The following is a 25,482-nucleotide window of genomic DNA, read 5'->3' as shown; positions in this document are numbered from 1 at the left end:
TTTCTTTTGTTTTTTCTTTATTGACTTTAGAGAGAGAAAGGGAGAGGGAGAGATAGAAACATCGATGAGAGAGAACATTGATTGATCGCCTCCTGCATGCCCCCCACTGGGAATCGGGCCCACAACCTGGGCATGTGCCCTGACCGGGAATCACACCAATGACCTCTTGGTGCATGGGTCCATGCTCAACCACTGAGCCACACCAGCCAGGCTGTTTTAATATTCTTTTACTGTGTTTGTTTCAAGAGGGGAAGAATGTGTTTTCAAGACAGACACCCTGCCTGTTAGATAACAGTTGCCAAATGCTGACTTAGAACAACATTAAGAAAAACCCGAATATAAATGATGTAAAAACTTTGAGACTATACCTGGAGAGACTTATGCTTTCCATGAGAACACAGTTAACTTGCAAGATTAGGTTTCCTTCTGCTGAGAAAGGGCAACAGAACGCAGGTCAGAAAGCTCCCCTAAGCCAGTAGAAGTTTCATTTTGTTTGTTTTGGGCCAGGGAAGTTTAATGATTTAAACCTCCCCCAGGAAATTCCTACATGGATTCCAGTGCAGTCTAGACCGCTGCTGCGCAACAGAGATGAAATGTTTGGCACTGTATAGTTTAAGTTTTAGTTGCCACACAGGAAAGGTGTCGAGTGCACAGTAGCCACAGGTGGGGAGTGGCTCCCACATTGGACAACACAGGTCCTAGGGCAGGTCCTAGAGAGAATCCGAGAAACTGACTGATGAGTGGTCAGTGAGCTGTCAGTGGGTGATAGCAAACTCAGTTACATGTGACGGACGAAAAATAATTGAAGAGGCGCATGCAGTCCTTGGTCTGAAAGCACCTGGAATTCTAAGTTATCACAATCGTCCAAAGTGAACTCTTCTCTAATCATTATAGCCCCAGGTATTTCACCCATTATCCCAATGTGCCAAAAATTCTGTAAGTAAACATTTTGTCACGTTTGTAAAAAATATTAATTTACTACTCTTAGCACCTTGCTTTCTTCACATCGTATATTCTCTGCAACTGATGTTCTTTGTTACTATGTCCAACTGATGAAATTCAAGTTTAAATTCAATTCAGGCCCTGGCCAGTTTGGCTCAGCAGTTAGAGCATCGGCCTGCAGACCAGGGAGTCCTGGGTTCGATTCCGGCCAAGGGCACGTACATTGGTTGCAGTTTGTCCCTGGACCTGGTTACCTGGTTGGGGTCATGCATGTGGCAACCAATGTCTCTCTCACATCAATGTTTCTCTCTCTCTCTCTCTGTCCCCCTCCCACTCTGTCTGAAGATAAATGTAAAAATATCCTCTGGTGAGTATTAAAAAAAAAAATTCAATTCAGAACTCCAGCTCTCACTTTGAAATCTAATCATAACTATTTCTCAATAGTAAACATTTTGCATGATGCTCTAATCCCTGAGCCAAATGGGCCAGGGCCTGAATTGAACTTAAACTTGAATTTCATCAGTTGGGTATAGCAACAAAGAACATCGGTTGTAGAAAACACATGATGTGAAGAAAGCAAGATGCTAAAAGTAGTACTGAACATTCTGCTAGACACTTCGCGAACATGACCTCCAACCCACCAAAGATAGACATTATTACCCTCATTGCGGGAAACTGAGCCTGGAGGAGGTTAATAACCTGCCGAAGGTCACAGGAACAGCTCTGTGTAGCCCTCACCTCTATGACTTTCTACAACCCTTCTCTGCCTTCATTTAATAACGACAGCCAATGTCCTTTTATTACTGAATTGCCCACCCAATGCAAGCATCTTTGCATAGGCTGAATTCTGAACACCAACTCCTATGTTATTTCTCTGGGAACAGAAAGCAGCAAGAAAATAAGAACCAACTGTCACTACTGAGCTTGCAAGAGGAAAACACAAACTTTTCTCCACCTAAAGTCCAAGATCAAGAAATTCACTGAGTACCACTTCCATTACATAATCCTCCCACCCAGGTGTCCACTTACACGCCCAATAGTGGCTTTCATTGCTAATTAGAGGTCAACCCTAATAACAAGGCCTTCTTCCATTCTCAGGGCACTCTGGTCCCCAAAGTCATTAGTGCAAACTTGTTTCAATTGCTTTTGATTCTGTCTGCACAAAGATTTCTCTGTGGGGACCACTGCTATTCCAAGCCCCTGCTCCCCTTCCATACACTGTTGCTAAGGAGAAGGGAGTCCTGCCATTGTATCTACTACCTGAAACCCTGCAATCTCCACCACCCTTTCTTAACATCGGGGCCCTCCCTGCTCAGAACTACAGCCTTTGGTTTTTGCGCCTCTGAGCAAGGCCCAGCAGCTTCCATGCAAAGTCATAAACAACGAGCGCCCTCCACTGTGACTGCAAATTCAGGTACTTCAGGGGCCTCCGAGCTTCGAGGAGCTCTCCCTGGATGACTAGATTAGGGCAGGGAAGTAGCAGTGCAGATATTCTCAAAGCAGATTGAAAAAACCAAGGACTTCCTCCTTTGCCGCAACTCTCCGTTTCATCTGATTCTGGGAAGACAGAGATCAGTGGTCATGTCAGTATGAAAATGGTTTTCTAAATCACAAAAATGTTCGGGCTATCTTACCTCTAAAATCTCCTTTTTTTTTTAAGGCAGTCAAACTCTCGCCCAGGTATAGCTTTGACCCCCTGTCAAGCAAGATAAATCCTAAAGCAAGCTAAGATCTGGCTCCTCAGAGGATGCCGGCCCATGGACCAGCAGCCTCAGCACCATCTGGAAGCTTGTTAGAAATGCAGGGTCTGCATTTTAACACGATCCCAGGTGACCGGTATCCGCATTATAGTGTGGGATGCCTGGTCCACAGTTAAAATGAATCTGACTTACGATGTCATAAATAACCAGTCGATACAGACTAAAACTGTTCATCTAATTCTGATTATGCTAGGAATTGTTGGGGTTTGTTTTTAAGCCTGTTTTTCTCACTTGAAATTGGACTGAAAATAAAATAGTTTCCAGAGAAAAGCCAACTTTCTTAATGTGGTCTTAGAATCCTGCCATCTCTTCACTGACTGAAATTCAAGTTCATACTTCAAACCCCGAATGCACACTAATTCTTAAAAGACCATTGCAAATGAGCTTGAGGACAATAATAAAATAATTGCTTGTTGTCATAATTGACAAGCCCTATGAATTCTCCTTTTCCAATCACAGTAAACTCTACTAGGATGACTTATGAGAGATATAGTTTTATAATATAACGCCATCAATTTGAAATGAAGTAAGAAAATGAGAAAATATGTGGATTTTAAAGCTATATGAACCTGGGTTTTACAGAAAAATGTAGCTCGTATTTCCAGAGTTCACCCTTCAGCAGTTTTGTGAAGGTAAATTTATAAAATATAAATACTTTAATAACAATGTCTCTGCATTGATTAAACAAAGTAAGTCATTTTATCGTAAACATTTTTATCATGAACAACACTCTTCAATTTGTTGTTTCAACAAATATGTGAGAATCATTTGTTCTAATATAAAAATTTATATTTTACTTCACAATCCTTCTAAAGGCAGTTACTTCTTTCACTTACCATCATTCAGTTGTTTAAAAAGATGAAGAAATACCAAGTTAACAATGAGCATACATAAAAAGACTAATATATAATGTCCACTTAAAAAAAAAAGCAATTTATGCTTAAGGACACTATTTTCCACATTTTAAAGATGACATGATTTTGCTTTCTAAAATTTTAATATTCTGATTATTAAAGGTCTGAGACTAAGAAAACCTAGACTATAGATGAAGAAATGCCAGTATTCAAAAACTGATTGTCCATAATACCAGCAAATGACCAAACACTATCTCAACATTGCAAGGTTTTCATGAATCAAAAAAATCCTGAAGGTCACAGTGTATTTTCACCTTCTGTCTATTAGGTATTTTATTTGACTAGAATTTGATTTTTCTTGATGGATGCCAAGAAGAAGGAGAAGGAGGAAGAGGAGGAGGAAGAGTAAGGGAAGGAAGAAGAAGAAGAAGAGGAGGAGACGGGGAGGAGGGGGAAAAAGGGAAGGGGAATAAAGAAGGAAGAAGACGGAGGAGGAGGAGAAGGAGGAGGAGGAGGAGGAGAAAGGGAGAGGGGGGAGAGATACATTTCCCATTCCTTTTTGTTTAAATGTAAGATATCTGGCCAAAGCCAAAATCTGAACATATTCTGGTTCTATTTCCTCTTTGGCTTCCCAGGGAGCTTCCTGTGAAAACCAGCACCGCACTGTCCAGTAACTGCCCTCTTGTCACTCTGGACAAACAATGAGGTGGAAATTGCTTCTTGTGGCTGCTACTAGCAGGTCAACCAGCCCCTGGGAGAGGAGACAGAATGATGATCTCCAGGGTCCTTCAGATCCACCAAGCTGGCTCAGTGAACCACAGCAAGGTGGGTGGCCAGAATGTGAAGCCCACGAGACAGGGACCCCACTTGTAGAATTCCCAGTCTGGCATGGCCTCTCAAGCCCTCTCTGTACTGGCACCTCCCGGCGCCCCCTGGTGGCAGCTCATGGAACTGCTCCACAGCAGCCATGTGCTCCTTTGTACCCTAAACTGGAGACCTGCTCTGCTTCCTTCTGGGTCCAAGTGCTCCAAGGAGGGTGAGACTGGAGGAACAGAAAGGCCGTGGCAGTGCCTCTGTCTGTGTGAGGCTGCTCCTCCTACCTCAGATGCTCATAACTCTCAGCATCCACAGTGCATAATGCAGCGATCTAACTGAGCAAACCTTCCCCGAGAAGAGAACAAGAAATTTGGTTGCACACATTTTTTTGCCACAATAACAATAATAATAATAATAAGCACTTGAGGGAGAACAGTGGGAAAAGCAGCTCAACGGCGAATGTCCCAGCGGCACGGCGTGCCCATCAGGCACTCCCACTTGAAGATCATGCAGTAACTGTGGGCGGGGCATGGCGAGGGGGAAGAGCCAGGGAGCCAGAGAAAGCCCTCATGCTGCAAAAGGGCACAGCAGACCGAGGTGCAAGACTGAGGTGACGGGAAGAGGTAAGGCCAAATGGCACTATGAAGAGAGAAGGGGAGGCAGAGAGCCACTGTCTTGAACAGGAACTGAGAAGCAGGGCCCCTCAGAGCCCAGGACAATCCTGGACTGTGGGCTTGGGCAGGAACTTGGAGCCACGCCTAGATGGGGCAGCTGGGCTGGGTGCATACACTATTGTCCTAATAGAGCAATATTCAGCTAGTTCCTTTCAACGAACTCTAGAATTCCAATCGGTTGGCATCATGTCCCTGCTTCTAACCTCTGCCTCCAATAGTATGTTCTCCACCCAGAAGGCAGGACTATTCTTTTTAAAACATAAATCTGATCATGTCACTCTTCTGCTCAGAAGTCAATAGATTCCTGATACACTCTGAATACAACCCAGAGTCCTTACCCCAGGCCCTGGGTACTGTACTTATGCCTCTTCGCTGCCCTCTGCAAACCCCTTCACAGGTTCCTCTTTAGGGTTCTTGCACTTACTCTCCCTGCTGCCTTGGATATCTAGGTAAGTCTCTTACTTTGTTTAGGTTTCTGCTCAAAAGCCACTTCAGAGAGACCTCCTCCACCACCTGTCCAAACTGGCAGCTTCCACTTCTGTCACTCTTCATCCCCTCAGCTTTAGCACTGACCCATCGCCTGACACCCTCAGCTTCCACTGCAGGCTTGTGATTCCTTGCCTAAGAGCCCTCCTGGCTCAGGAGCTGTGTTCATCCTGGCACAGGAGGGCAGACCAGCAATGCCCCGGAGACAGCCCTCAATCAAAGTCAGATGGGAGATGGTAAGTAACCAATGTCTACATCCTTCTTCAAGGCACTTCGAACACCTGTTCTACACTGTCTTCCAGAGGTCCCCAGTGGAATTGGTCCCTGGTTGCCCACAGTGCTAACCTCCTTGATAACACACCCTTTATTAGCTTCCTTGCTTTCTGTCTCACTACCCTACTCTCTTTCCAGTATATTCTGGTATCACCTTCTCAATAAATTGCTCACACTTAGAACTTTCTCCCAGGATCTGCTTTGGAAGGATTTCAAATTAAGATACCACCCACCCCTCTTCCTAACAGTGCCCAGAACATAGTACATGTTCAATAAATAAATATTTGCTGAATGAATGAATGAACTGCCATAGTTAACCTTCACCTTGGCAATGCTGCTGACCAAGAAGCATTCTGTGTCTCATCTGAAAACTTGTTTAACACGCAGACAACTATCCTTGTTTCAGCTAGAACTCAGACTCTGAAAGGGCCTGGAATGGATCTACGTAGTTTCCTTATGAACAACAGTGCTACTTATGAGAGTGATTCCTCTCCTGAGATTCCAGAATGGTTCTCTATCTAGAAACAGGTTCCTTCTCTTACGTCAATGGGTATGTGCTCCAATTCTCAGACCCTAATCTGTATCATGTAAAGAATGAGCAGGAGCATACCATTAAAAGTCACTCCTAAGCTGTCCAGATGCAAAATCCTTGCCTCTCTGTGGCTTCCCCTGGAAGCTCTGACGTCAAGAACCAGGGCCAGCACTTAGGATCTGGAGCAGCTACATCATTTGGCTACAGCTCCCCTCCCCACAAAAAACCCATAGGGTTTCTTGTTATTAAAAATGTCAAGATGGTGACAGCAAAACATTAAACCAAACACAGAGAGCCCTGCCCGGCCAGTGTGGCTCAGTGGTTGAGCACTGACCCATGCACTAAGAGGTCATTGGTTCGATTCCCGATCAGGGCACATGCCCAGGTTGTGGGCCTGATCCCTCATGGAGGGCATGCAGGAGGCGGCCAACTGATGTTCTCTCTCATCGATGTGTCTATCTCTCTCTCCCTCTTCCTTCCTCTCTCTCTCAGATCAATAAAGAAAAAAAATTAAAACAAAAAACACAGAGCCCTTCTGAGTCCAGGGCCCTATGTGACTACACAGAGCACACACCCATACAGCTGGCCCTGCCAAGACGCCCTCAGCGGTAGACTATCAGAGCCCTCGTAGGACTGCTTGCTACCTTGGCACTGATTATTCTCGGAGATCATAGAGTATTCTGTTTTAGGTTCAGCCAGCACAACTGTGCAACTCCTGTACAGCAGAGGCCCGTGGGCAGCTCCTCAGAGCAGTCTGGCTCACTTTCAGACTTCCCAGACGCCCACGCAATAAACCACGGCACACGGTTCCCTGCTGCCTTCTCAGTGGCTCAAAATGTTGACAACTCCAGGGTTATAATTACCCTGTTGAGACTCAGTTTAAACACACAATTAACAGAGAGAGAGAGAGAGAGAGAGAGAGAGAGAGAGAGAGAGAGAACAAGAACCTGCTTTTAGATGCCAGAGAATATGAAAGATCTCAGATCAATTTCAAGAAAATCTGTTCAGGTTCACTGCTCACGGGTCTGCTGGGGGCACTGCTGAAAGGTCAGAAGGTTTGGCAGAAAACTGAAAGAGGAACAAAATGGCCTGTGGGCGTCCTGCTAAGCTTCAGGCCATGCGTCTTTGAGGGAACATACAGAGGCGGCGATGTCAGGACTCAGCCTGGACTGCAGCAGACCTGCAGAAACACGTCCAAGGCGGGAAAACGGTTCAATGACACTGCTCCTGAGATGCTTGCTGTGTTAGGGGAGGGAGGGAAGCAGTCTGCTAATGTGTATGGCAGATCCCCAAGAGGGAGACCCAGGATGTGTTTCCAAGTCTGACGGACCACAGAACCTTTGACTGGCCAGGCAATTGGTAGGACTAGGTAGGGTTCAACAGGACAGACTTTGAGAAACGGTGACTTAGAATGTGTTTAAAATCTAATTAACCACAAATCTTATTTCCTGAAAAATCAGGTTATTTGTTTTACTGTACAGAATCCTAAGGTTTCTGTTTCTTTTAATCCTGCTATGAAATGCAAAATAAATGACTGTCTCTGTTTGAAATGTTGGCAGAATTTCATTTCATGAAAAGTTACTGAATTAACCTCCGCATGGTACATGATACTGTACCATCGGGATTTCACTTCGAAGTGTATCAGGGGTGGGGGTCAACAGTCAGACACTTCTGGGTTAAAAACCTGGTTCGGTTCTGTTCGGGTTGTATGACTTTGGGCATTTACTAACTTCCATGGGCTTCAGTGTCTTTTGATGGTAAAAGGAAAGAGTACCCACCTCTCAGGGGTATTGTGAGGGAGAAATTAGATAATGGTCAATGTTCTCGAATATATCATGTTCCAACCAAACTCCAGATGTCCTACCAGAAATTGTGTCTCACCTACAAACTCTGTGCTTAGGCCCACAGCCTCGTATAAACCCAATTTTTAGTTCTTCACAAATCCTGATGGCCCATCATTCAAAATGTCCCAAATCTGATGACTCTTCACCAGCCCAGCCCACCCGAGCCTGGTTCCAAGCACTCTCCCTGCCTCCTGGGCTTTTGCCAATGTCCCCCCTGCCTGCCCTGTCCCCCTGCACCTTGTTCACAAGCCAGGAGCCAGAGGGATCTTATTAAAATTTTAAAAACCCTCTAAATAACAGTCATCCCTTTGGTCTAGAAGCAGTGGTTCTCAACTGGGTGTGATTTTGCGCCTCAGAGGACATTCGGCCCTGTCTGGAGACGTTTCTAGTTGTCACAACAGGGAGAAGGGACGGCTACTGGCCCCTCTGTGGCACAATCCAGAAATGCTGTTTCAAACCTCCTACAATGCACAGGAGAGCCCCCCACGAGGAAGAATTATCCAACCCCAAATGCCAGCAGTGCCAAGGTGGAGAAACCCACGGTTAAAGGACTGGTGTGCTCCGGACTAATGCCTGAACCTTCTACCTCTGACACCTCTCGTGCCCTCCCGTCCTCTCCGTGCTGCAGCATGGTGTCCGTGCTGTCCCTCGCACATGCCGACCCACGCCCCTGCTCTCTGTGCCTGGGACGTTCTCCCTGCAGGTGTCCAGAGTGCTCGTCATTTCACCGCTTAGCCTCTGCCACTCACCTCGTTTTAAGTTGCAATTCCCCTCACTCCTGCCCAGCATTCTCCATCCCCCTTTTCTCCACAGAACTTAGCACCCTCTGGCACGTGTCACTTTCCTTGCTTTTTCTTCCATCCCTTGGTATGTAAGCTCCAGCAAGGGGGAGACTCTTGTCTGATTTATTCACATTATGTACGTGGTGCATAGCAGGTATTCAATAAACATTTGCTGGAATGAATGAATGCATGCATGACTACTGCCTTGTAGATGTGCCTGGATTATGGCTGAGAGAAAGCTTCTGGTTTGAGGATGAAAAAGCATGTGTTTAGATTTATTACCAGGATGATTTACAACCTGTTTTGTTCAAAATAGAGAGAGATAAGAATAATTCCCAAATGGTCTTCATCATGTATCATGGCAAAAGCATGGAGGGTCTAGACCCCCACCCTTGAAACTTCTTTCAGCTACAATTCATACATGTGAAGACGGTAAGCTACTGGATGGTGTTTGTCTATGGTAACTCTAGTTTTCCAACTAAAAATAATCAGTGTGTCATTGTTAAAATACAACTATATTTATGGAAGATAAAGGGGAAGAATATTTTAAAATCAGGACAGTTCTAGAAACTCCAGAGTAAACATTTTTTATTCAATTTATTGGAGGACATTGGTTAATAAGATTATTTAGGTTTCAAGTGTGCATTTCTAATATACACGATCTGTATATTGCACTGTGCGCCCACCACCCAAAGTTAACTCATCTTCCATCACCATATATTTGACCCCTTTACCCTTTACTACCCCCTTCCCTCTGGTAGCCACCATACTGCTGTCTGTGTCTATGAGCTTGTGTTTGTTTTCCTTGTTTGTTCATTCGTTGCATTCAGTTTTATGTCTCACATATAAATGAATCATTTGCTTAAGTTTTTTTTTTTTGGTCTAAGTGTTTTTATTTATTTATTTATTTATTTATTTATTTATTTATTTTTAATTTTATTTTTGTTACAGATGTTTCTCCTTTTTTACCCCATTGACACCCTCCTTCCCATGCCCCCCACCCCATCCCCTGCTTTGTTGTCCATGTCCATTGGTTATGCATACATGCATATAAGTTCTGTGGTTTATCTCTTCCCACCCCCCCACCCCCTCTTCTGAGGGTTGTCAGTCTGTACCCTACTTCCATGTTTCTAGGTCTACCCTATTCCTCAGACTGTTATATTCATTATATTCCATATATAAGTGAGATCATATGGTATTTGTCTTTTTCTGCTTGGCTTGTTTCACTTAGGATAATACTTTCCAGGTCCCTCTATGTCGTCTCAAAGAATAAGAGATCTTTCTTTCTTACAGCTGCATAGTACTCCATTGTGTATATGTACCACAGCTTTTTTATCCATTCGTCTATTGATGGACACTTGGGCTGTTTCCAGATCTTAGCTATTGTAAATAGTGCTACTATGAACATGGGGGTACATATATTCTTTCTGATTGGTGTTTCAGGTTTCTTAGGGTATTCCTAAAAGCGGGATCACTGGGTCAATCTCAAAGATAGACCACATGATAGGACACAAACTAAATCTCTACAAGTTCAAGAAGACTGAAATCATATCAAGCATCTTCTCAGATCACAATGGCATGAAACTATAAATCAACTGCAACAAAAACATGCAAAGACATTTGAACACATGGAGGCTAAATAGCATGTTATTAAACAATGAATGGGTCACCGAGGAGATCAAGGAAGAAATTAAAAACTTCCTGGAAACCAATGAAAATGAACACACAACAACACAAAATCTATGGGATGCAGCAAAAGCAGTTCTGAGAGGGAAGTTCATAGCACTACAGGCCTACCTCAAGAAACAAGAAAAAGGTCTAATTGACTGTCTAACCTCACAACTTAAAGAATTAGAAAGCAAACCAAAAGAAAACCCCAGAAGGAAGTAGAAGGAAGGAAATAGTAAAGATCAGAGCAGAAATAAATGACAGAGACAAAAAAAAAAACACAAAAAAAAATTCAAAGGATCAATAAAACAAACAGCTAGTTTTTCGAAAAGATAAACAAGATTGATGGACCCTTAGCTAGACTCACCAAGAAACAAAGAGAGAGAACCCAAATGCACAAAATCAGAAATGAAAGAGGAGAAGTAACTACTGACACCACAGAAATACAAAAGATCGGTAACAGCTACTATGAACAACTATATGGCAACAAATTCGACAATCTAAGCGAAATGGACAAATTTCTAGAAACACACAGTCTCCCCAAACTGGACCAGGAAGACATAGAAAACTTGAACAGACCAATAACAACTAAGGAAGTTGAAGATGTAATCAAGACTCTCCCAGCCAACAAAAGCCCAGGCCCAGATGGCTTCACGGGGGGGGTTTTAAATGTGACCCGTGAATCCATAAAAATTGCTTAAGTTGCTCTAACTTATTTCACTCAGTATGATATTCACAAGGTCCATCCACAGTGTTGCAAATGACAGTATGCTCAACTTCACTAGCTATTAGGGAAATGCAAATCAAAACTACGCTAAGGTGCCACCTGCCTGGCTAGAAGAGAGGCAAGCAGGAGAGTCACTGAGGCCACAGCACAGAAGTGCGAGCGCCTGGGGCATCCGGCTGGGGATCGGTGTTCAAGGAAAGCTGATACACAGCGCAGAGGCAGCAATGATGGATTCATTTCTCTGGGTTTTCCTGCTCCTTCCAGGGGGAGCATAGCTGGAAGGAAAGGAACTGATTTAGGTAAACAGGTTGAGAAAAGAGGCAAAAAATAACGAATAGTTCCAGCTAGATGCAGAAGGAAGCTGGCCAAGAGCAGAGATCAAACAGGGCCTGAACCATCCCAGGGGAAGCAGGAGAGAGAGGTTGCTGCTAAGTGGCTTGAGTTTTCCCACACCCGAGGGCTCATAGATGGTCAGAGAGGAAGGCCAGAAGGGTGAGTTCAATGAAAGCCATGACCTCAGGGACTACTCAAGCCACTTCATAAAATAACAATGCTCATTTTTATATGGTTTATCAGTTGGCTTCAGAGAGTGGAATCAACGGTATGGGATTATTTTGCACAGATGTTAGAGTAGCGCTTTCCTGAAAACAGCTTCACCCCAGTCGAAGTCCTCTAAAACTCAGGCTGTGTTGGCAGAAGCCAACCTGCCATTATCGGAACAAAACAATCTGAATAGGTTACAACAAATACTACTTTTTGAAAACTTTCTTTTGACTCCTCTCATTAGTAGACATGTAAGATGTGAAGCTGGAAAACAATATCATATGATACGGCTTTAAGATTCATTAAATTTGATTTTGCAAAAGAGCCACCTGTGGTTAAGGGATAACAAGAGTCCACCATCACCCTTACATGGGCATTCACTTATTTGACAGATATTTACTAAGTTACTACTCTGTTAGAAGGTACTCTGTTAGGAGGTGCTTGTGAAACCACTGTAATAACCGAGTTAGGAATAACAGGAAAGGAGCAAAGGGAAGGCCAAGTACTACAGGGTGTCTGTGCAGTTTGCCAGGAAGCTGCAGTTTAACACTCCCCAGGGAGCCAATGATGCCTTCCCTGAAGATCCCTGGGGGAAGGGCCTGCCGGGGAGGACAGTCACATGCCCAGTAAAGTAAGGGTGAAATGGGGAAGGTAGCTGGACACCAGGAAACAGGCCAGAATGGCCGTGGCCACTGCAGGTGAGGAAGATTTGGGGTACTTAAGTCCTTAAACAAAGAACTTCGCTCCCTTGGCTCCTGGCTCTCTTGGGTCTCTGGTTGCAGGGGGCGCGCTCTCTTGGCTCCCCTGCATTTGCTCACATGGCCCATAGCCACGGGGACCCCACACAAGAACTAATGGGCGGCGACTAGCCTGATGCTGTACCAGATCCAATTCCAACAAGGAACAGAAACTCTGGACACTGGCTCTGCTTCTAGCTCTGCTGAAGCCCCAGTTTATATTTCTTCCAGGACTGGATGAAGGGAAATGGGACTCTGGAAACCCAGGGATGTAATTCCTCACAAATAAAAATCATGCATCCTCCTGTATAAGTCTCAGAAAATCCTTTTTCTCAAGATATGATAAGGACTCCACCCCCAGCACTCAGTGGGGAAAGGGATACCCCACTTACACTGATAACACTGGGGGCATATCAGTCATCAAAACCACCACCACCAACCACCCCCATCATGGCATGTACATTCTAGAGAGAGGAGAGAGAATAACAAACACGAAACCCATAAACAGTTAAATTGCATAATAAGTTTAAAGGTGGCAAGTGCTATGGAAAAAGAAAAACTGTAGCGAACAGAATAGGGGTTGATAAGAAGGGGAGGTATATAGTTAAGCAACACGTGAAGGAGATGAGAGACTTGGCCATACAGGTTAGTGGCCAAAGGAGAACTTTGCTGGGAGAGGAAAGAGCTGAGCAAAGACCCTCAGATGAGAGCATGCCGGTGTGTTCAGGGAACAGCCAGGGGGCCAGTCAGAGCAGAGGGAGGTAAAGACGAGGTAATGAAGGTCATAAGGGGTCAGATCACACAGGCCTGGAGGTCACAGTCAAGGCTCTGGCTTGCACAGGAGTGAGATGAGGACCACTGGAGGATTCTGGGAAGGGAGGGACAAGGTCTGACTAATGCTTAGCAGGGCACTCTGGATGCTGAGTGAGAAGAGACTACAGAAGGGATCAGTATCCAGGCGAAGGAGAACATGGCTCAGACCAGGGGGCAGCCTTAAAAGAGGTAGAAAGAAGGTGGGTACTTCCTGAAGGCAGAGCAGACAGGGTTCGCCAACATACTGTGTGTGTGGATTGAAAGACAGGAGTCAAGGATGACTTTGAGAACAAGCCTGAATAACATGCCCTTGCTAAATTTCAATATAAAGACCCCAAAATCTTGAGAAAAGGTGATCAAACACCGAGGCTTCCATTTAGCACCTTCTATTTAACAGAGGAATCAGCCCCAGCAGGTTCATCCACAAAGATGCAAAGTATTCATGGTCAGCAACTTTCACCTGGGTGTTGTTCTGTTCCGACAGAAAATCTAGAGCGTGTGCAACAGGGCAAGCGTTACATAAATTAACACGTGTGACTGTCAAGATACTGTTTTTCTAATAAAATCAGGGCCTAGAGGAATGTGTCCTATGTACACAATAAATACAAGTATTTGATGGCCCTGACTCAGACCATAGTGGCAAAGTTTTCCTTAAAAGTCAGCTAGTTGTATAAAAATGTTGTTTCCTAGTCATAAAAATCAGGGAGGTTTTTTTTGAAGCAGGATGCTAGATTATGACCCTGAAATGTTTTCTTTCAATACAAATTAAAATTTCCAAACACAACAGAAAACCCATGGTCACAGTAATGTTATCGATCTGAATCATTTCTGGAACTAAAGGAACTGTGACAGCTTCTCAAATATAGCACAATGATATCAATGTCATGGGTTCCACCACGCTTGGGGGTGTTACCTAGACTTTTTTTTTTTTTTTTTAAGTGCTTTCTAAGGTAAAGAACATTCACACAAAAATATCACCTTGAGCTCATTCTGAGCCAAATAAAGCAACCTACTCCAATGAAACAGGAAAAAATGGAACTGAATTAAGCCAAGAAAGGAGATAAAGGGTGTTGATCCCTTTTTCATTGCTACAATACTGGTGCGATCTTCTCTGACCACGGATTGCCTTCCAAATCATAGCAGATGGTGCCCAGGGTCGAAAGTGTCGCCGCGTGGAATACGATGCCTCCGACCTTCCATTTCATTCCTTCTTTGAAAGTTCCCATATTCTAGTACATTCCAATTGCTTTAGCTTTTTTAAATTTTTTTATTTTTTTTTTATCCTCACCCGAGGACATTTTTTTCCATTTTTTGTTCAGATAGAGCGGGAGGGAGAGAGAGGAAGAGAGAGAGAGAGAGAAACATCGACGTGAAGGGACACATCGAGTGGCTGCCACCAGCACGACCAACCAGGGCCGGGGACAAACTGCAACCGAGGTACGTGCCCCCAGCGGGAACCGAACCCGGGTCTCTCAGTACCGCAGGCCAACGCTCCAACTGCTGCGCCAAACCGGCCAGGGCAAAATTAATTATGTCTCCTTTTAAAGGAAACCCAGGAAAACAAAATCTATACTTGTAAAAATGATAGAGGAGAGTAGTCCCTGTTGAAGCAGATCCTCAGTTTAATATATTTACGAGAGAGTAACAGCTTCACAGATTAATCTACATGTATCTAGATAGAAAGACCAAGTGTCACTGTCATAATTGGCTGGTTTATTGAAAGTAACAATGGGAAGAAAGCAAAGAGGAGGCCATACATTATAAGCATGGTCACCTGGGCAGCTTCACCAAGAAGCTACAGTTTGACATTCTCCAGGGAACTTCTGGTCCATTCCCTGCAAATCACTGGGGAAAGGGATCAGACAAAGAGGGAGATGGACACATGTGCAGTGAGGTTGGGGTAATGTAAGGAAGGTGCCTGCCTGTCAGTCTAGTCTGGGGAACAATGGACTGGCTAGAGGGTGGACCCCATCAGAAGCACATGGAATCTTAGAGAGTTAAAATCCCCAAAGAGTCTCCCTCCCTTGTGCACCTTGTTCCCTCTCTCTCTTGCTCCGGGACCCACACTCACCTGTTCTCTCTCCAAAGACATGTGGCTTCTTAAGGCTACATGGCCGATGGACTGTAGCTGGGGACACAGGCTAAGCTAGCCAGATGCTGGACTGGACTGAACTTTAATATGGAGAGAAGACTCCGGGCAGTGGCCCTAATTCTTGTCCTGATGAAGACAAAATTGGACTTCTTACATGGCAGGACAAACAGAGATGGGACCTTGGAGGGAAGCCCCCCTAATTTTACAGCATTAATAAAGCTTTCCACAAAACCCCATCCTCCTGTGGGGGCCTCATAAAATTATTTTCCTCACAACACCCCAAGAACACCACTTCCACCAATAACACGTGTGTATCAATCTATTAGGATAAATCATATTAAATTTTAAGTGTTCAACCATTTTGACTAACAAAACCATCTATGTCATGTGGTGCAGCCTAAGACTTACCAGTGATATATCAGGATGTCCAATTTGAAATTAAGATAACGTTTCTCTATAACATACAAGAACAAGGAGGTCAGATTCCATTTTCCCTCATTCAATGCATATACAACTTTAAATATCTGTATATGATATACCAAAAACCATAGTAAGCACTTAAACATTACACTCTGTCGTTACAATTACAAACAAGAGAATTTAAAACTAATGATAAATTAGATTAGACCAACATTCTGTCCTAAGTAAGTATCTCAGGCTTGATGGTCCCTTTTCATACTATTCCAAAACTTCATTTTCAAATTCTAGCAGATCTTTATTCTCTCTTACCTGTGGTCACAGGAAAGAATTTCTACCTCCTCTAGGGTATCAGAGCCCGTTCCCTGTGCTACCTGCTCTCCCTTCAGGTTCTGGAGGAACCCCACCAGCCCATCACTATTCGGTCATTTTGTCCTCCACAGCGCGAACTGATGGAGGACAGTAGCGTGGCCAAGGAGAATACTTCCTGCCACTGTATCATCGGAGATGGTCTCAGCGACCCAGTCTCGGTTATCCCGTTACTCAGGACAAACAGAACAGCTATCTTCATGGGATGGGAGAGCTCCCGCTCCACGGGCCTGTGAGAGGCACTTAGGCTGGAAAGTAGAGAAAACGCGGGAGACCACCTGTGCTCGGACCACACCCTCCAGGGCCAGGAGAGGCTTTGAACTGAGTTCTGGCCACGACTGAATAGCCACACAATTTAAAAGCTTTAAGGCAGAGCCATAAGGCAGAGCAGTTTGACTCCCGGGCCCCTGAAGAAAGATGTGTTGGGTCCTGAAGTCCCCACTGAGCGGGTCTCAGGTCTTGTGAAACACACTCTTGCTTGTGAATAGGATTTGAAATGAGTGATTCTATGTTGACTCAATCTGAGTGTGTTTTTTCTTTCCTACTGTGTCTCTTCGAACTTTGTTTTTATTTATTTATTTTTAATTTATTGAGGTAACATCCAATAGCATTTCATAAATTTCACATATACATTATAATTTGATATATGTAAACCCTACTGCATGCGCACCACCAAAATGACTTTCCTTCCATGACTACATTGGAGCCCTTTACCCAATCTGCCCCACCCGCCTCCTTCCCCTCTGGCAACACCACTCTGCTGTATGCATCTGAGTTTGATCTTATTTAGTTTTGTTTAGTTCGTTCGTTACTCTTTTGTTTTATATTTTTTACTTTTCCTTCTCATGTACTCCCAACCTGTCGACTCCTCGGAGCACAGACAAGACCCAGGTGAGACAGCGGAGCAAGAACTGCCACACAGGTCACAGCAGAGGGGCTGGGTTTTGGCACCAGGAGACCAACTCGTCTGGTCAGAGGACTGAACACCCCCTGTCCCAGGAACCTCTCCATCCCCAACAAGCTGGGTAGGACGGTTCTGAGCTCTGACAGCCCAACCCCAGGCCTGTCACCTCTCCTTCTGCCAGAGCTTCTGCCACTCGTCACTGCAGCCACGCCAGTACACCGCCCAAGGATGCACTCAGTAAATACCACACATGCCCCTTCTGCAATAACCCAGACTGCAGAGTCGTGGGCTCGGCCCTAGGATGACTGCACAGATTCCCCTTAGCCTTCGCTTTTAGACAAAAAAAAAAAAAAAGTACAAGCCTCTTGGGTACTTGGACTGGTCCAGACCAGTAAAGGGCTCCTTTCATTGTGAGAGGCCAAGTGACTGACATCGTCAGCGTGAGAAGGAAGCCTTAACCTGTTCTCACATGAAGTGGGCTCAGCAGGAGCCAGCAGCCAGCTCACGGAGCCCAGAGCTGAATGACTTTTAAAGATGAAGAATCAACTCTTCAACAATGCAATTTTTATTGCTGTAAAACTACTCCAGCTAATGATCAATTCATTTATACAAAATGCATTATTTGGATGTTTACCCAGGGCCAGGCTATGGGTGAGAGGCTGTGGGGAAAAAACAACAAAACAGACACCGACCATCCCCCCGACCCCACCATTGTTCTCATGCCCAGTCTTAAAATCAATTACCTACTCTGCCCTTCTCCTCTGAATCAGTTCGGAAAGTGAGCCCCAGATCTGAGAGTAATTTGCGAGTCCTACTCCTACTAATATTGATCTTAATCTCCTTTCTTTAGGAAAAAGTAAAATGGATAGATGGGCACCCTTTTGAGATACAGTATTAGTATTCTAAGAAATTCTATAGAACAACTATTATTTGTCTCATTGTATTGTCCTAGTGAGACTGTTATGAATTCAATGTTTGTGTTCCCCAAACTCCATATGTTGAAGCCCCAACCCTCAAGGTGATGATACTTGGAAGTGGGACTTCTGGGAAGTAATTGAGGGTTAGATTAGGTCATGAGGATGGGGTTCTTAAGATGGGATTAACATCCTTAAAAAGAGAAAGAGACAATCTCTGCCATTCTCCATGGGCACATACCAAGCAAAGGCCATTTGAGGAAACATTTGAGAAGATGGCCTTCATCAGACAGAGAATCTGCCTGCTTCTTGGTCTTGAACTTCCAGCCCTCAGAACTATGAGAAATAGATGTTTGTTGTTTAAGCCATCCAGTCTATGTTATTTAGTTAGAATCGCCCAAAACAACTAAAACAGACCTAGAAGGTATAGGGGGAAAACATACAGCTAAATAGTCCTCAAGAAAACACTTGACTGTTGGGCATCATCGAGATTTACTCTGAGAAACACCTTGAATCATGATCAATATGGCAAGAGAAAACAATGCCCGTCACCCTGAGCCTCCCACGACGGATGCCATGACATTAGCGGTCCGCTTGCAGAATTAACAGGATCAGGGTCTGTGTTCCTTGAAAAGACTAACATCATGAACACAATGTCAGTACAGGAGAACTGCACATAGAGTATGAAGCAAAGATAGTTGACGGCCCTAGATAAAGGCGACTACTTGGACCTCTCTAGTGGCCACATCCTGATCAGCTATTCACAGTTTGGTCAAGGTCATAATTTCCAGAGAACCGTCCCCAGTAACACAATCAGGCGTAACATATGGGCTCTGCAGCTTAACTGCCTCATTCACACTGGACTTATCGTCTCCGCAAATCTCACCCTAGCATTTGGCAAGCCCATGTCTGAATAACAAGTTCAAGGACATTTGTTCAATTATTGCTCAAGTGATTAAATCATTTTCTGAGAACAAAGTTTTCCAGCGTATGCGAGCAACAGCTGATCCAGCTAGAATCACATTACAAAATCCCTCTCAATGAGGTAACTCTTAGGAAATCTACAGCCTTTTTTCCCTGTAGAATTTGCCCTTGGAGTCCTTGAATGGGTAAGAGTGGGTATGAATGTGACCTTCAGCCAACGAATTCAGTTAACAACACCGAAGTGATCTGCACAGCCCGCACTGCACCTTGACGGCAATCTTTCCTTCGGGTTGGCAAGAATGCCCATCTTTGTGTTAAAGACAGCAGTCACATTAGAAATGACTCGTTTTCCCTGTGCAAAAGGGGATTTTCAGTTGGAGCACTGCTCATGCGAGATTGAGCTTTGGCAAGAGGTAGCCCGAAGCAATGACTTCATTGGGCTTTCTTCCCTGTAGCAACTCCACACAGTCACATCTAACAAACCCCCCAGTAGCTTGCAGAATACAAACCGGATTTCCAATGGAAAACTTCTTCGTCAAGAGGATGATTCTACTGGTGAGATTTACATCTCTGAACAATAGGTACTGGCACTCATGAGAAGAATGCTTTCAACAGTACCAGAGATCATTTTACGTAATAATCCACAGCGATGCCGAGACACAGAGAGGTTTTTATGATGATGAACATTTGGCCCACAAGACTATTAGGACAACATATGCTTTTGTTCAGAACCCTCTATTTCACTTACCCTGATACCAAATGAGGGATTTCAGCACAGAAATTTCAGGTCATGTACTGAGTTTTCTAATGTCTAGGAATATCACCTTCCTACACAAGGTCTGGCACACAGCACACACTCGTTTTACCATGAACGCTGTATTCCTATGTTCACCAATTATTCCTGTATGTGCTTCATATTTTCCTCATCTTCGCTAGGGAAGAGACTGTGTTGGATGGTGATGTGTTTTATTTTGTTTTATCTAAGGCAAATGATTTCAGCCCTGGCCGGTTTGGCTCAGCGGTTAGAGCGTCGGCCTGCGGTACAGAGAGACCCGGGTTCGGTTCCCGCTAAGGGCGCGTACCTCGGTTGCAGTTTGTCCCCGGCCCTGGTTGGTCGTGCGGGTGGCAGCCACTCGATGTGTCCCTTCACGTCGATGTTTCTCTCTCTCTTTCTTCCTCTCTCTCCCTCCCGCTCTGTCTGAACAAAAAATGCAAAAATGTCCTCGGGTGAGGATTAAAAAAAATAATAATAATAATAAGGCAAATGATTTCAGGATTTTCAAACTGAAAGGAACCTAAGATCCTCTATTCCAACCCCTAACACTGACCAAGAAGACCCCGAAGTGCAGAGACATGAGAACAAGCAAGCCTCAAATAAAATGCTCCTTCACAATTACATTATCTCATTGACTAAACAAGCATGCACTCAGAGAGACTAAAATACCCATCAGTCTAGACTGCAAACATTTGACACATCTTATTCAATATCAAGAGAAGAAAATCTCATCTCCATCCTCAGTAAAAAACCTGCACAACCTTGCATATATTTGTTTTCTATTGCTCCTATAACACAACCCACAAAACTAGTGGCTCCAAATAAGACAAGTTCATGATCTTAAAGTTTGATAGGTCAGAAGCACATGTGTCTCACCAGGCTAAAACTGAGGTGTCCACAGGGCTGTGTTTGGAGGGGCTAGGGGAAAATCTGTTTCCCGTCATTCCCACTTTCTACAGGCCACGCACATTCCCTGGCTCACAGCTCCCTTCCTCCATCTGCAGGAATGATCCGTCAGTCTCAAGTTCCTTTCATGAGATGGATTTCTCCTGCCATTTCTTCTAAATCCCAGCTCGCTTGCTCTCTCTCTCTCTCCCGCGTTCTATCTTTTTCACAACTGTCAGTTAGAGTTCTCCACTTCTAAGGGCTCATCGACTCGGTTGAGCCCATCCAGATTATCCAGAACAACCTACCCACCTCAGGGTCCATAATCTTAATCATGTCTGCAACCTCCATTTTACCATGGAAGGTAACATTTACAAGTTCTAGAAACTGGGACTTGGACATCTTGAGGGAGCTATTATTCTGCTTAGCATACCTGCCCACCCTTCTGATCCTTACCTCATTACATGGCCCCACAATCCATCTGGCCAGTCGGAAATGTGAGAGAGATGCCAGGATCAATCCCATTGATTTATACTCCACATCCAAATAGAAGCTAAATCTCATCTACTCTTTTTTTCCCACTATACTATAGTGTGTTTTTATTTTTTCTTTATTGTTTAGAGTATTACAGATGTCTCCCTCCTTTCTTTACCCCATTGCCATCCTCCTCCCGGGTCCCACCCCACCCCAGGTCTTCAATCCCCCCCGCCCCCATTGTCTGTGTCCATGGGAAATGTATACATGCATATAAATTATTTGGTTAATCTTTTCCATGTTTCCATGCCTCTGGTTCTATTTTATTCATCCGATTATTTTGTTCATTAGATTCCATATATAAGTGAGATCATGTGATATTTGTCTTTGTCTGGCTGGCTTATTTCACTTAGCATAATATTGTCCAGGTAATAGTTACTCTGTCAGGTACTGACACTCACTTCTCTATACTCTCTGCTACATCCAAGATCCAGGCCTCACCAGAATTCTTCACTCCTTATCCTTCTTCTGGCACAAGCCTCAATCTTTTTCAGTTATTCACACTGTCCTTCCGAGGTCATGTGCTTCAGGCAAGGTGTGCTCCAGCCCCAGTTCCAGGGGATTAGTCTAAGCTAGTCATAGTGACCCACATACCTTTCATCAGTCCTTTTTCAACATGAGAGGAACACAGGGTCCTTAATGAATGCATTGAATTAACCAACACAGGAGTCACTTTACCTTGAACTTTCTTGCTAGGTCACCAAAGTGAAATTGAGTTGAGGGCTTCTGTTACTTGCTGCTAAAAACATCCCAAATGGTACACTGGTCATTGAAACGACTGCAAGATTCTGCTCACTGTTCTACCTGCTCCTACTCTTCCATTACCTCCAACTTCCACACTCCACTTTCTCCATCTTCTACCAGAAAGGAGAATACTGTCCCAAAGCCACCAATCTTACCAGGCATCCCTCTGTTCAAAATGCTCAAGGACACCCCATTGCCCATCATACCTATAATTCTAAAAAATATGTGCTTATACTTCTCTAGAAGAATCTAGAAAAACTATATAACCAAAAGCTGATTTTAAGAAAATATCTTTTTTTTTTTTTTTTCATTATACACTCAAAAGAATTGTTAAAAAGATCATTTCTGGCATGTTGGAATGCTGATATTTTTAGTAAAACAGCTGTTACATCACTCTTAAATATATCCATAAGAATCTAAACACCATAGTGATTTGATACCCATAATTATCCATCCTAAAGTAAATAAGCTCTTTAACATTTATGTTTTGTACATGCTCTTCAGATTTCCATTTTACTTGCCCTGCCAAATTTTATCTTAATGAATATATTTTTATGATTCAAAGTATTTTGCTGACTGACCTATCACACATCCCTACACACACAAAACTATGCATATAAGTCAGAATTTTAATTTTAATTTACTTTGAATTTGGCCCCTAAGGGTGAAACAATCTCTTTTGAGTTACACAACATTTACTAGTAAACAATTGAGAAAAACCACATAAACATAAAAATTTTGGTCAACAATTATTAAATATAAAAAATAAAACTTTGAAATGTATCTCTTGATAAGATAAACAGGTCTTTTAAAAATTAACCCACGCAGCTATGGATGAATATTCTTTAATGCTAATTGGCATCCATTTTATATATTTCTACACTGACAAGTCCTTTTGGCTGACACAAGTAGATTAGTGTGTGAGCGTTTAGCTGTAGCTACATGGCCCACATCTTTGAACTTGTTTTAGGCCATCCAAGACAGGGATCCATCAAAATTATTTTTAATTGCCTATCAACCAATGATTCAAATATGTCTTCAATTTTGTTGTAAGCAATGTGTCCTTTTGTTTAGCACTTGGAATGTTTTTACATCGCAGAACAATGTATCCTATTAAGATTCTGGAAAGATAAAAGGAATGCCTTTCTCCTTTAAACAGGGAAAAGGGGGAGCAGATGCACTGTCAGGCAGATCAACCTCAGGAAAGAGTACATATACGCGTACTGAAGCTGAAACCTGGACACTTACTCCCTTAAGAGTCTCTGAGGCCCCGCATGTACCCCATTAGAATACCTTGATTTATGCCCAAGGTATGCCTAAAGCCATCCTGCAAATGGCTGACCCATAGGATAAAACCAAAATTTTCTTGCATAAAACACAGTGCCTTTCATGATTCCATCTCCCACCCTTACCCCCTCCACTCTTCTCTACACCAGTTGGAAAAAGCCGAATGACATACTGGTTCTAAGTCTGCTGTCAAGTGGAACGTGTCAAAAAGACTTCCTTCCTTTACTATACTTTGACCCCTAGCCTGTTGCTATTTTACTTATTTTTCATTTGTTTATAAGAGTTTATTTGAGTCAAACTGACGACATAGGCTGGGGAGCAAGATCTCAAATGCTCCCTAGCTTGCTGCTATTTTAGACAGGAGAGATGAGTCACTGACATTTATACTGGCACCGTGTCCCCGGCTCAGGCCAGTCCCAGGGGCTCTGCTTGCTGTATGATATGAATCAACAGCAGCCGTGCAGCCATCATGCCTTTAGGACAAAATTCTGCACAACAAACTACCCCACCATATATTTTATTCTCTAAAACAAACCACCCAATCAGATATTTTATTCCCACACTCTAGGAACACGAGTCAACAATCCCAGCATTTCCTACATAAAGATGAGGTTCTTGCTATTCCTCCACTCTCCTGTCTCTGTCCTAAGTGCTCGTTCTGAAGCTTTCCCTAATCCTCCCCTCCCCATTCCAGGACAGAATGAGTCACTCTAGTCCCTGTCCACCATGCTGCTTTTACTTCTCCTGGAAACTTTTTTGCACATTCTGCTGGGTGTCATGATGATGTGCGTGTAAGACTTGTCTCCCTGTCTCCACAGCGGTCCCATCCACTGGTTCCATCCTCATTTGATCCCTGGGCCCTGACCACCCTTCTTGACAATCTCTCTTCCCTCACCAGTTCACCTGTCTTGCTCGCTACATGATCGCTCTTCCTTCGCTTCTCTCAACTGGACCTCCTCTGCCACCGTTCATCTCAGAGGTCCTCATACTTCGCACGGTGCGATACCAGGGGCCTCGGTCTATACCAAAGGGGCCTGATACCCAAATCATATGATAGTTAGTGTTTTCTCAAGTTGGAGAGGGGGAAATTAAAAATAATTTCCTCGTGTTAGGGTTTCTATAATTTTTCTTAAAAATTTGCCTCTTAACTGTTAGGAATGGCCAGAGAATGGGAAAAGTAAACAAATATTAAGGAAAAACACAGAAATAAATCACTAACATATCATTTAAGTGTTTGTGCATATGCTCATGGGTTACAATTTCATCTTATGTATAAAATTATATCTTGTATTTCACTAGCGAAACCAGCCCTGTGTATATTCATATGATATAATGAAACATATCCACATTTCTCCATGTTTGTATGTATACACTTCCATGTGTATGTGACATTAATGTTTATATATTAAATGTCAACCTACAATTACATTTCTGTTTGTCTGACATCACAACATGTAATGTTCGAGGGAGTCTCGAAGGCATTGCTGGTGTGAATGCAAAATCGTCCAACCATTTCCAAAGCCAATTTGGCAATTTTTGATGTAGCTGAACATGCATATGACCCAGCCATCCCATCCTTAGGTATTTACTCACGAGACGCAGAAGTGTGTCCACACAAACACTTGTACACGAATGTTCATAGCCACTTGAATAGCCTGAAACTGGGAAAACATGCATGTCTGTCAATAGGTAAATGAACTGTGATATATCCATACACTTCCTTGACACAGACATTTTTCTGAAATCACTGGAGGGGAACTCAGAGATGAAGATGGCTCCAGCAAAAAAGGCATCTGAGCAATGGTGGGCTCTCTGCTTAACATCTGTGACTGTTCAACTCTGTGGCCTCAGGCTTGGCTGACACCCAGGGAAGACTGTCAGAAGGGAGGTTAATGAAAGTAGAGTGTCATAACTGTCTGATGTTATCTGTTAATCTAGAAGTGTATTGTTCTTTCTGGTGGTCTACGTGACTACTCACCATAGGGTTTTACCATTACGTCCTATAAAAAAGAGACCCAGGCCCTGGCCAGGTGGCTCAGTTGGTTGGAGCATCATCCAGTGCACCAAAAAAGTTGGGGGGTTGATGTCTCAGTCAGGGCACATACCTAGGTTGTGGGTTTGATCCATGGTCTGGGCGTGTATGGGAGGCAACTAATTGATGTTTCTTTCATATCAATGTTTCTCTT

The 25,482-nt window shown here is 43.7% G+C and overlaps 1 protein-coding gene across 1 annotated transcript in view; it reads right to left on the bottom strand.

Moving 5' to 3' along the window:
- The window catches only part of PLCB4 (phospholipase C beta 4), a 304,315-nt gene extending 279,355 nt beyond the window's left edge, over positions 1-24,960 (bottom strand). Inside the window, exon 1 of the mRNA XM_036245264.1 lies at positions 24,890-24,960. The gene's annotated coding sequence lies outside the window, so the exon portion shown is untranslated. The remainder of the gene's footprint in view (positions 1-24,889) is intronic.
- Between the last annotated feature and the right edge of the window lie 522 nt (positions 24,961-25,482).

This window comes from Molossus molossus, unplaced genomic scaffold (assembly GCF_014108415.1).
Source record: "Molossus molossus isolate mMolMol1 unplaced genomic scaffold, mMolMol1.p scaffold_m16_p_6, whole genome shotgun sequence".
In the NCBI taxonomy this organism is placed as follows: domain Eukaryota; kingdom Metazoa; phylum Chordata; class Mammalia; order Chiroptera; family Molossidae; genus Molossus; species Molossus molossus.
This window is presented reverse-complemented; position numbering and strand designations above follow the sequence as displayed.